The following is a 13,028-nucleotide window of genomic DNA, read 5'->3' on the forward strand; positions in this document are numbered from 1 at the left end:
AAGTATGGCATGAATTGAATGTGAAAGATGAGATGTTCATATGGCACCTGTGATCTTGACTTTCAAAGTTTAAAATTCAACACAATGAAGTCACTGGAGTTCTCTGAAAGTAATGATCCACCCATGGTAAGGTTTTCAAGTTCTGCTTTAAAGGAACAAAAGGCCATTCAGTCAGTGTGTATTAAAAGTGTTAGCTTCTGCCCCAGCTCTATATAAATATTATGAAGGAGAAAACAATACCAGTCTTGGCTGGAGATATGGCTGAGCAGTTAAGAGAGTTGTTGTTCCTACAGAAGACCGAGGTTCAGTTCAGAGGACCTATGTGATGGCTCACAGGCACCTGTGTATCCAGGTCCAGAGACTCAGTGTCCTCTTTTGACACCCAGGGTGCTAGGCATGCACGTGGTGCACAGACACACACTCAAGCAAACATTCATACATGTAAAATAACAATAATGTAACAAATACCAGACTGACACAAGTGCCCTCCCGGGTTCTCAGTAAGGATACTGGCAAGCCTGTACTGCTGTGCACAGTGGGATTAAGAGGGGTGATCCTCCAAGTTCAACTAACTCCTGGAGGAACATGGAGCATCTCATAAAATATCCTGTAGCCTTATTAAGTCACCTGCCCCCGAATTCAGGGAAGCCATGGAGACCCTACTAGGAAGACTCTAACCAGTGTCCAGTCTACAGAGATGACATGAAAGACAGAGGAGACTTTCCCTCCATGATCCCTAGCAAAGCAATGATCCAGCAAGGCCTTTGACAATTCTCACCTGGATGTATCAGCTTGTAGAAGAAAGGCTAAAAGAACTGGAGGTTCCTGCAATACCAATTGATACCCGAGGAAAATATCTTCTAGTATTCTTGATCTTCAAGAAGTAAAGGGTTAACTTTAGCCCTGGTGTAGCTGCAATACCCAAAAGAAATGATAACAGGAGCCTAAGCTATTTTTCTTTTAAACTCGGATGATTTTTTTTTGCACAACCTCTCATGATCTTGAGTGTGCCAAACTATGCCAATCCCTGAGACATGCTTTAGACATCCCATTCTGTTTTGAGACGTTCCCAAATATGCTTTGCTACTGAAATACACCCCCACACCCAACACCCCCCCACACACATAGAAAATTAAGCACATATTCTGAGATTTGTTATCCAGTGGTCCCCAGTTTATTCCCTGGAGGTTGTAGAAGACACTGCATGCCTGACATCCACCATCTTGCATCATCTGTCCATGGTTTCCTAGAACCTAATTTTTTCTCCTTTGTCATCAACCACTCTCTCTGCCTGCACAGCATCTCTGTGGACTCTCACTATCTCACTTTCCTGCAGTTGTGGTTTGGATAAGGTGTGCCATATTCTCGACCATTTTAATACTAGCTTTCCATGCAGTTGTGTTTTGGAAAGGATTAAGATGTGTGTCCTTATTGGTGGAGGTTTATCAATGGGACCAAGGTTAAATTATAAAGTTTCTTTATACTTTGCTTGCCTCTCACCGCCCCTAGTTCATTATCTTTCCACTTCTTGAGTATCAAGTTGTGAACTCTCAGCTTTCCCTGCCATCCTTCCTCTGTTCTACCATCATGGTCTCAAACACTCTGAATTCATTAGCCCAGTTAGCCAGTTCCTTTAATTGGGATCTTTGGTCATGGTGTCTTGTCAGAGCACTGAGACCTTTAAACACAGGCTTTTGAAACATTATATCACATGGATTATTATATGTATACATGTGCACATGTACCATGGTGTAGATGTGAAATGTCAGAAGACATCTTAAGAGGTCAATTTCTTCTTGTACAATGTAAATCTGAGAATATAGCTTAGGCTGTCAGTTTTCAGACCACACAGTAGTTCTATTTTCACCTTTTAAAGAAATTTCCCCTATGAATCTCTACTGATATGAATTGTGATAGCTGAGGAAATTCCACTTGGATAGGGAGTGCCCAGTCTTCAACCTCACAGTGAAGGTTCACAGATTGGTTGGTAGTACGAACAGTAATTCACATGGCATCTGACCTTGGTAAAATAGAGAGATACTAGGGTGGAAGTTCATGTATAGGTCATGTGGCAACCCATAGATACCCTAATGGATGGAACAGGAGTTTGGTGGTGGGGAGTGATAACATAGGAAAATGGGTCACAGACTATGACCTTCCACTGAATCAGTGAGAGTCCCTGGGAGGCTCTAAGAAATGTGGATTTATGAAGGAGATCATTAATCATGTACCAGATGGGTGACTTCACTATGTTCCAGTTACTACCCCAGGATGTCTGAAGAACATCAGTTTGAAGTTCTTAAAGATTGTCTCACCAAGTGCCTGACCCTGCTTGCTATAATTTTGAAAAACTTGGCAACATGTGGCCACTGGGACAATACAGGCAATACTATCTATGGGTGTGTGTGTGATAGAAATGTGAACTCACAGGTATTGTTGTTACCAGCGGAAAGTCTGCCAGTGACCAAACAGCTGACAAATCCAGCATGGACAGGCAAGGGAGAAGGGATGTCCCAACACAAGTTGAAGGTGGTGGGAGGATGGATGGTGGGAATGTAGAGTCACTTTTCTTTGTGAGATAAGACCTGGGAGTGTCCCATGCCATAGTGCATGACCCAAAATCCATAAACCTGTGGGCAGCACTATTCGAGTTTGGGAGTAATTACAATAAAAGAAGACTTGAGTAAAGAGATGAAATGTATTGGAAGAAACAGAATTGCTGGCAAAGTCTTAGGGTGTGTATGATGTAGTTTCAGTAAAAGAGACACACCTCTGCCAGAGTTTTGTACCCCTTTGTGGTTATTCCACAGGAATATGTATATGAGGAGGAGGGAGGAACACTGCTGTATCTCTCCAAAGACGAGAGATATTCCTTCCTTTACAGGTAGGATTTATGACTTGTCATCTCCCTTGGATCTTCTGTGGTTGTAACAACTGCCATCATCCAGACATATCCTCTGTCTGGAGACTTCAGACACAGACTTGATCAGACAATGACATCTACAACTGAGAGCCTCCAGTCACTCCAAAGACAAATGAACTGTCCTGCAGGGTTTGTGCTCCATAACAGAAGAACACTAGACAGAGTAACTGCTGAACATGTGGAGACTTGCTTTGTATTGAGGGAAGAATGTGGCTTCTATGTAAACAAATCGAATGTTTTTAAAATTAATGATACCACCCTCAAAATACTCCACAAACACCTGCTCTAAAAATTCCAGCCATAGAGCAAATTAGCTGGATCCATAACCCTCTATTTTCTTGGCTCCCTCCCTCTGTCAGTCCTCTGATTATGCTGTTTTATTTGGATGCTTGCCCCCTGCCTTATTTATTGACTCTGGTGACAGATCACCACCATTCCTAAAATCACCAACAATCAGGTCATGGTTCACTACCAGAGCCTGGACTCTTCTGACACAGGTGACAGGTTCCTTAAGGTTTACAATGATTCCTCTCCATTAAAGTAAAACCAGGAAGAATGTGGAAGTCATGGATGACTGGTCAAGGTCACAGCCTGCCATGAGCCTATCACCTTTATCTACAAGCTGAGCAAAATGGAACCACCTCCCTCTAGCAGAACTTCCTGCTCTCTACCTAGCTTTATCTGGACAATGTCCCCTGGCCTGGAAAACTGAGCTTACCCAAAAGCTGTCTTTGAAACCAAATGCCTGAATCATCTTTAACTTTATCCTTGGCACAGATCCCTTCTATGAAGTCTTGTCCTAGGAGCTCTGCTATAGGACCCTACAGCCACATCCTAAGCCTTGTGATAGGGGTTGCCACTTAATGCAAATTAGGGTTTGTCCCCAAGCTCCGGATACATTCCTTATACTCTGGAATAAAATTGAACGTATTCCCTGAAATCTGTCTCTCAAAGAGATGTCTATATTCCTGCTCATGGGTCATCAAAAATTTCTGTTGCCCCATCTGGCCCTTTTCCCTCTGGATCTGGTGGCCAACAGGTCCAGAGAGAAGGACCCCCACATAAGTCATTGTCTTTTACTTTTTATCTTTGGTCTAGTTAGATGTTTCATAATTCCTGGAATATTGACCAGGGATAATTGTTGTACAAAAAAGTAGAGTGACAGAGAAGTTAATTAAAGATAAACTCATTGTATCCAACACAGCAGAATGTCTGGATTGACAGGAGATTCACCATTCACATCACATGGGCCAATCACCTGGCCAGGAGATTATGCCCCAAGAAGAAGGACCACCCTTAAACATGGGCTCTCCTTAAGTCACACTGAAGTAGAGATTTGTAAAAAAATTTCACTATGATGAAACATTTTACTTTTCCTTCCTTTATTCCTACATGCTAGCAAGGCTCTTACAGAGCACAGCCATGCTGCTCTGAATTACCCTTCCTTCTTACTCTGCTCTAAGCATGATTGCCATAATGGTTTTTATTGTTTAGTATTTGTTCAAACCCCTCTCCCCACCATGGTGCTGTCTGCCACTGTGTGACTCATCTCTGCTCTGGCTTACCTCAAGTTCATGGCTCTTTCCCAACACTTGTTAGTTCACAGAAGGAAAATACCAGACTCCTGATGACATGTTGATGATCCTCTTGAAGGACCTCAGGCTGGCATGATTTTCAAAGTTTGGACCTGTGCTGTACCATATGCTCCACTGGAAATACATTCAACAAATCCCTAGATCTACACTGAAGTACACCTCTCCACACCTGATGACAATACAAATTGAAAGCTTAGATGCTCCCAAAGGAAACATGGAAAACTTTTTCTGACTTCTGACAGCTATTCCTTTAATCCAACAAAGTCATAAACATTATCATTAACAAGGTAAAAACTGTGATTTGCCCTGAGGAACAGTGTTTTTTTTTCCTTCATTGGAGGTATCCCAAAGTATCCATGCAAACACTGTCACTGACACCACACATGACAAAGCAATGACTCCCTGAGGGCTGTTAGTTGAAGATAGTTCCTATTTTCCATTGTATAATTTTTGCTTCTTTGTCAAAAATCCGATGTCCATAGCTGTATGGATTTATGTATGGGTCTTCTATTCCATTGATCAACCTTTCTGTTTTTTCCAATACCATATGGGTTTTGTTACTATTGTTCAGTAGTACAGCTTGAAATCTGGGATGGTGATTCCTCTGGAAGTTCTTTTATTGTACATGATTCTTTTAGCTATTTGGCTTTTTTGGTTTTCCATATGTAGTTGAGTATTGTTCTTTGAGGTTTGTAAAAGATTGTGTTAGAATTTTAAATGAGATTGCATTGAATATGTATATTGCTTTTGGTAGGAGGGCTATTTTTCTATGTTAATTCTACCAATGCATGAGCATGTTAGATATTTCCATATTCTTTTTTTTTTTTTGGTTTTATTATTATTATTATTATTATTATTATTATTATTATTATTATTATTATTTTATAACACCATTCAGTTCAACATAATAGCCACAGAATCCCCTGTTCTCCCCCTCTCGCCCACCCCTCCCCCCAGCCCACCCCCCATTCCCACCTCCTCCAGATCAAGGTCTCCCCCGAGGACCGGGGTTGACCTGGTAGACTCAGTCCAGGCAGGTCCATTCCCCCCTCCCAGACCGAGCCAAGTGTCCCTGCATAAGTCCCAGGATTCAAACAGCCAACTCATGCAACGAGCCCAGGACCTGGCACCAATGCACAGCTGCCTCCCAAACAGATCAAGCCAACTGACTGTCTCACCCGTTCAGGTGGCCTGATCCAGTTGGGGGCCCCTCAGCCTTTGGTTCATAGATCCTGTGCTTCCATTCATTTGGTTATTTATCCCGGTGCTTTATCCAACCTTGGCTTCAACAATTCTCGCTCATATAAATCCTCTTCTTACTCACTAATTAGACTCCCAGTGCTCCACCAGGGGCCCAGCCGTGGATGTCTGCCTTCAGATTCCTCAGTCCTTGGATGGGGTTTATGGCACCACTATTTGGGTGTCTGGCCATTCCATCACCAGAGTAGGTCAGTTCCTGCCGTCTCGCGACCATTGCCAGCAGTCTTTTGAGGGGGTATCTTTGTGGATCTCCGTGGGCCTCCCTAGCTCTCTGCTTCCTCCCCTTCTCACCTTCTCATGTGGTCTTCATTTACCATGGTCTCCTATTCCTTGTTCTCCCTCTCTTTTCTTGATCCAGCTAGGATCTCCCACTCTTTCCCTCGACTGTCGCCCTTCATTGTTCCCACTCATGACCAGGCTATTCATGTAGATCTTGTCCATTTCTCCGTGTCTTTTTTGGGGTCCCGTTTTCCAGGTAGCCTCACTGGTGATGTGAGTAGCAGTCTAGTCATCCTTGTTCCACATCTAGCATCTTCCTATGAGTGAGTACATACCATATTTGTCTTTCTGAGTCTGGGTTACCTCACTCAGGATGATTTTTTCTAGATCCATCCATTTGCCTGCAAACCGTGTGATGTCGTTGTTTTTCTCTGCTGAGTAGTATTCCATTGTGTATATGTGCCACAATTTATTTATCCATTCTTCAGTTGAAGGGCATCTAGGTTGTTTCCAGGTTTTGGCTATTACAAACAATGCTGATATGAACATAGCTGAGCAAGTGCTCTTGTGGTATGATTGAGCATTTCTTGGGTATATGCCCAGGAGTGGTATAGCTGGATCTTGGGGGAGATTGATTCCCAATTTTCTAAGAAAGCGCCATATTGATTTCCAAAGTGGTTGTACAAGCTTGCATTCCCACCAGCAGTGGAGGAGAGTTCCCCTAGTTCCACATCCTCTCCAGCATAAAGTGTCTTCAGTGTTTTTGATCTTAGCCACTCTGACAGGCGTAAGGTGGTATCTCAGAGTTGTCTTGATTTGCATTTCCCTGATGATTAGGGAAGTTGAGCAATTCCTTAAATGTCTTTCAGCCATTTGGGATTCCTCTGTTGAGAATTCTCTGTTTAGTTCTAAAGCCCATTTCTCAATTGGACTGTTGGTCCTTTTGATGTCTAATTTCTTGAGTTCCTTATATATTCTGGATATCAGTCCTCTGTCAGATGTGGGGTTGGTGAAGATCTTTTCCCATTCTGTAGGCTGTCGCTTTGCCTTGTTGACCGTATCCTTTGCTCTACAAAAGCTTCTCAGTTTCAAGAGGTCCCATTGATTGATTGTTTGTCTCAGTGTCTGCGCTACTGGTGTTATATTTAGGAAGTGATCTCCTATGCCAAGGCGTTCAAGACTATTTCCTACTTTTTCTTCTAGCAGGTTCAGAGTAGCTGGATTTATGTTGAGGTCTTTGATCCACTTGGACTTAAGTTTTGTGCACGGTGACAGATATGGATCTATTTGCAGCCTTCTACACGCTGATATCCAGTTATGCCAGCACCATTTGTTGAAGATGCTTTCTTTTTTTCCATTGTACACTTTTGGCTTCTTTGTCAAAAATTATATGTCCATAGGTGTGTGGGTTAATGTCAGGGTCTTCAATTCGATTCCATTGGTCCACATGTCGGTTTTTATGCCAATACCAGGCTGTTTTTATTACTGTAGCTCTATAGTAGAGCTTGAAGTCGGGGATTGTGATGCCTCCAGAAGTTGTTTTATTGTACAGGTTTCTTTTAGCTATCCTGGGTTTTTTGTTTTTCCATATGAAGTTGAGTATTGTTCTTTCCAGATCTGTGAAGAATTGTGTTGGTATTTTGATGGGGATTGCATTGAATCTGTAAATTGCTTTTGGTAAGATTGCCATTTTTACTATGTTAACCCTGCCTATCCATGAGCATGGAAGATCTTTCCATTTTCTGAGATCTTCTTCAATTTCTTTTTTCAGGGACTTAAAGTTCTTGTCATATAGGTCCTTCACTTGCTTGGTTAGTGTTACCCCAAGGTATTTTATGTCATTTTTGGCTATTGTAAAGGGTGATGTATCTCTAATTGCCTTCTCAGCTTCTTTGTCCATTGTATATAGGAGGGCTACTGATTTTTTTGAGTTGATTTTGTATCCTGCTATGTTGCTGAAGGTGTTTATAAGCTTTATCAATTCCTGGGTGGAATCTTTGGGGTCACTCAAGTATACTATCATGTCGTCTGCAAATAGGGAAAGCTTGACTTCTTCCTTTCCAATTTGAATCCCCTTAATCTCCTTATGTTGTCTTATTGCTCTGGCTAGAACTTCAAGTACTATATTGAATAAGTATGGGGAGAGTGGACAGCCTTGTCTCGTTCCTGATTTTAGTGGAATTGCTTTGAGTTTCTCTCCATTTAATTTGATGTTGGCTGTTGGTTTGCTATATATTGCCTTTATTATGTTTAGGTATGTTCCCTGTATTCCTGATCGCTCCAAGACTTTTATCATGAAGGGGTGTTGGATTTTGTCAAATGCCTTTTCTGCATCTAGTGAGATGATCATGTGGTTTTTTTCTTTGAGTTTGTTTATATGGTGTATTACATTAATGGACTTTCGTATGTTGAACCACCCTTGCATCCCTGGGATGAAGCCTACTTGATCATGGTGGATAATTGTTCTGATGTGTTCTTGGAGTCTGTTTGCCAGTATTTTATTGAGTATTTTTGCATCAATGTTCATGAGGGAGATCGGTCTGTAGTTCTCTTTCTTTGTTGCATCCTTGTTTGGTTTAGGAATCAGGGTAATTGTAGCCTCATAGAAGGAGTTTGGTAATGTTCCTTCTGTTTCTATTATGTGGAACAATTTAGAGAGTATTGGTATTAACTCTTCTTTGAAGATCTGGTAGAATTCTGCGCTGAAACCATCTGGTCCTGGGCTTTTTTTGGTTGGGAGACCTTTAATGACTGTTTCTATTTCCTTAGGGGTTATTGGACTATTTAAATAGTTTATCTGGTCTTGATTAAACTTAGGTATGTGGTATCTATCCAGAAAAATGTCCATTTCTTTTAGGTTTTCCAGTTTTGTGGAGTAGAGGTTTTTGAAATATGACCTTATAATTCTCTGGATTTCCTCAATGTCTGTTGTTATGTCCCCCTTTTCATTTCTGATTTTGTTGATTTGGATTCTCTCTCTCTGTCTTTTGGTTAGTTTGGATAAGGGCTTGTCTATCTTGTTGATTTTCTCAAAGAACCAACTCTTTGTTTCATTAATTTTTTGTATTATTCTCTTAGTTTCTAATTTATTAATTTCACCTCTCACTTTGATAATTTCCTGGCGTCTATTCTTCCTGGGAGACTTTGCTTCTTCTTGTTCTAGAGCTTTCAGGTGTGCTGTTAAGTCACTAGTGTGCGATTTCTCCAACTTCTTTATGTGGGCATTTAGTGCTATGAATTTCCCTCTTAGCACTGCTTTCATAGTGTCCCATAAGTTTGGGTATGTGGTGTCTTCATTTTCATTGATCTCTAGGAAGTCTTTAATTTCTTTCTTTATTTCTTCCTTAACCCATTGGTGATTCAGTTGAGCATTATTCAGTTTCCATGAGGTTGTAGGTTTTCTGTAGTTTTTGTTGTTGTTGAAATCTAGTTTTAAACCATGGTGATCTGATAGAACACAGGAGGTTATTCTGATTGTTTTGTATCTGTTGAGATTTGCTTTGTGGCCAAGTATGTGGTCGATTTTAGAGAAAGTTCCATGGGGTGCTGAGAAGAAAGTATATTCTTTCTTGTTAGGATGGAATGTTCTGTAGATATCTATTAGGTCCAATTGGGTCATGACATCGGTTAAGTCCTTTATTTCTCTGTTAAGTTTCGATTTGGGAGATCTGTCCAGTGGTGAAAGTGGGGTGTTGAGATCTCCCACTATTAATGTGTGGGGTTTTATATGTGGTTTAAGCTTTAGTAATGTTTCTTTTACATATGTGGGTGCTCTTATGTTTGGGGCATATATGTTCAGAATTGAAACTTCATCTTGGTCGATCTTTCCTGTGACGAGGATGTAATGTCCTTCTTGATCTCTTTTGATTGATTTTAGTTTGAAGTCTATTTTGTTGGATATCAGGATGGCTACCCCTGCTTGTTTCTTAAGACCATTTGATTGAAAAGTCTTTTCCCAGCCTTTTATTCTTAGGTAGTGTCTATCTTTGAATTTGAGATGTGTTTCTTGTATGCAGCAGAAGGATGGGTCCTGCTTTCGTATCCATTCTGTAAGTCTATGTCTTTTTATAGGTGAATTAAGTCCGTTGATATTAAGGGATATTAATGACCAGTGATTCTTCATCTCTGTTATTTTTGGTGGTAGTGTGTGTGTACTTCTCTTCTTTGGGGTTTACTGTTGTGGCTTTATCTATTGCCTGTGTTTTCAAGTGTGTATCTGACTTCCCTCGGTTGGAATTTTCCTTCTAGTGCTTTCTGTAGGGCTGGGTTTGTGGATAGGTATTGTTTAAATCTGGTTTTGTCTTCGAATGTCTTGTTCCTTCCGTCTATGATGATTGAAAGTTTTGCTGGGTATATTAGTCTGGGCTGACATCCATGGTCTCTTAGTGTCTTCATTACATCTGTCCAGGTCCTTCTGGCTTTCAAAGTCTCCATTGAGAAATCGGGTGTTATTCTGATGGGTTTACCTTTATAGGTCACTTGGCCTTTTTCCTTGGCTGCTCTTAATATTCTTTCTTTATTCTGTACATTTAGTTGTTTAATTATTATGTGTCGAGGGGACTTTTTTTGGGGGTCTAGTCTGTTTGGTGTTCTATAGGCTTCTTGTATCTTCATAGGCATTTCCTTCTTTAAGTTGGGAAAGTTTTCTTCTATAATTTTGTTGAATATATTTTCTGTGCCTTTGAGTTGGTATTCTTCACCTTCTTCTATCCCTATAATTCGTAAGTTTGGTCTTTTTATGGTGTCCCAGATTTCTTGGACATTTTGGTTCATGACTTTGTTGGCTTTAGTGTTTCCTTCGACTGATGGAACTATTTCTTCTACTGTATCTTCAATGCCAGAAATCCTCTCTTCCATCTCTTGCATTCTGTTGGTTATACTTGCATCCGAAGTTCCTGATCTTTTACTCAGGTTTTCTATTTCCAGCATTCCCTCTGTTTGTGTCTTTTTCATTTTTTCAATTTCCCTTTTCAGATCTTGGACTGTTTCCTTTGTTTGTTTCATTGCTTTTTCATGATTTTCTTTCAGTGCTTTATTGTTTTCTTCCAGGATTTTAATGTTTTCTTCCAGGACTTTATTGTTTTCTTGGAGGGCTTTATTGTTTTCTTCTAATTTGTTTGCCCTTTCCTCTAGTTGTTTACAGCGTTCTTCCAATTTTCTTGTCTTTTCCTCTACACAAGCCTCTACCTTCTTCATGAAGTTACTCATAAGGCTACTTTCTTCTGCTTCTTCCAATTTTTGGTGTTCAGGTCTAGATGTTGGAGGCGAGCTAGGTTCTGGTGATGCTGTATTGCTCTTCATTTTGCTGTATGTACTTCTGCTTTGACGTCTGCCCATCTCCTTGTGATTCCTTCTTGGTCTTATCAGTGGACTTGTTTCACAAAGATCTGACAGACTCAGGAAGACTCTCTCTCTTGTCCAAAAGGGAGTTCTCTTGTCCAACTCTTTGGTCCAGAAGGGAAGTCAGGGGCAAGCTCTGGTCCAGAATGGCAGTCGGGGACAGGCTGGGAGCTGGGGGCCGGTCTCTAAGTCTCAGGAAGTGGGTGGGGTCTTGGGCAGATGGGCGTGGGGGCAGGGCGCGGAGACTGCAGGGGCTGCCGGGGGCTTGGAAATGGGGATCCCTCCCGGTGGGGCTAGAAGGGGAGCTGCCCGGTGGCCAGAACCCGGCGCCAAGCTGGGCAGGTCCTCCCGGGGTGGCTGGTGGCCAGGGATGGGGTCCGGGCTGGACCCAGGCACTCACCTCTGGTCCAGAAGGGAAGTTGTCGGGGGCAGGCTGGGAGCTGGGGGCCGGTCTCTAAGTCTCAGGAAGTGGGTGGGGTCTTGGGCAGATGGGCGTGGGGGCAGGGCGCGGAGACTGCAGGGGCTGCCGGGGGCTTGGAAATGGGGATCCCTCCCGGTGGGGCTAGAAGGGGAGCTGCCCGGTGGCCAGAACCTGGTGCCAAGTTGGGCAGGCCTCTCAGGAGTGGCTGGTGGCCAGGGATGGGGTCCTGGCTGGACCCAGGCACTCACCTCTGGTCCAGAAGGGAAGTCTTCGGGGGCAGGCTGGGAGCTGGGGGCCGGTCTCTAAGTCTCAGGAAGTGGGTGGGGTCTTGGGCAGATGGGCGTGGGGGCAGGGCGCGGAGACTGCAGGGGCTGCCGGGGGCTTGGAAATGGGGATCCCTCCCGGTGGGGCTAGAAGGGGAACTGCCCGGTGGCTAGAACCTGGTGCCAAGTTGGGCAGGCCTCTCAGGAGTGGCTGGTGGCCAGGGATGGGGTCCTGGCTGGACCCAGGCACTCACCTCTGGTCCAGAAGGGAAGTCGTCGGGGGCAGGCTGGGAGCTGGGGGCCGGTCTCTAAGTCTCAGGAAGTGGGTGATATTTCCATATTCTTATATCTTCTCCAATATTCTTCTTCAAACACTTGAAGTTCTTGTCATACAGGTCTTTCACTTGCATGGTTAGAGTTACACCAAGATATGTTATATTATTTATGTCTATGTGAAGGGTGTGGTTTTCTTGATTTCTTTCTCAACCCATTTGTCATTTGTATATAGGAGGGCTGGTGATTTTTTTCTGAATTAGTTTGTATCCAGTCACTTCACATAAGATGCTTATCTGCCGAAGGAGTTGCCTTGCAGAACTTTTGTGGTTGCTTATGTATATAAGGATGTATATGTATAAATTGAGGCTCATATTTGTGATCAGAAAACTGGTTACTTTTTTGAAATATTTTGTATTCTATCACATTGATGATCTGTATACAAATTTCTCAAAAGCTGATGGGTTCTCTTTTTGCAACTTAATTTACTTACATGGTTTTCCAAATTATAAATTTGTATTCTTGTCATTTTAAAGATGTAGTAATTTTACTTTATGCATCTAGTGTTTTAACTGCCTATATGTCCGGCACCACATTGATGTAGTGCCACAAAAGCCATGACAGGGCAATCAAGGAACTGTTGTTACAGATGAACATTACTGACCATGTTGGTGCTGGATTTGAACATGAGTCTTGTGAAGAGCCATCTCTCCAACCTCCAATTGTATTTCTTT

This window comes from Peromyscus maniculatus, chromosome 1, assembly GCF_049852395.1.
Source record: "Peromyscus maniculatus bairdii isolate BWxNUB_F1_BW_parent chromosome 1, HU_Pman_BW_mat_3.1, whole genome shotgun sequence".
Classification (NCBI taxonomy): domain Eukaryota; kingdom Metazoa; phylum Chordata; class Mammalia; order Rodentia; family Cricetidae; genus Peromyscus; species Peromyscus maniculatus.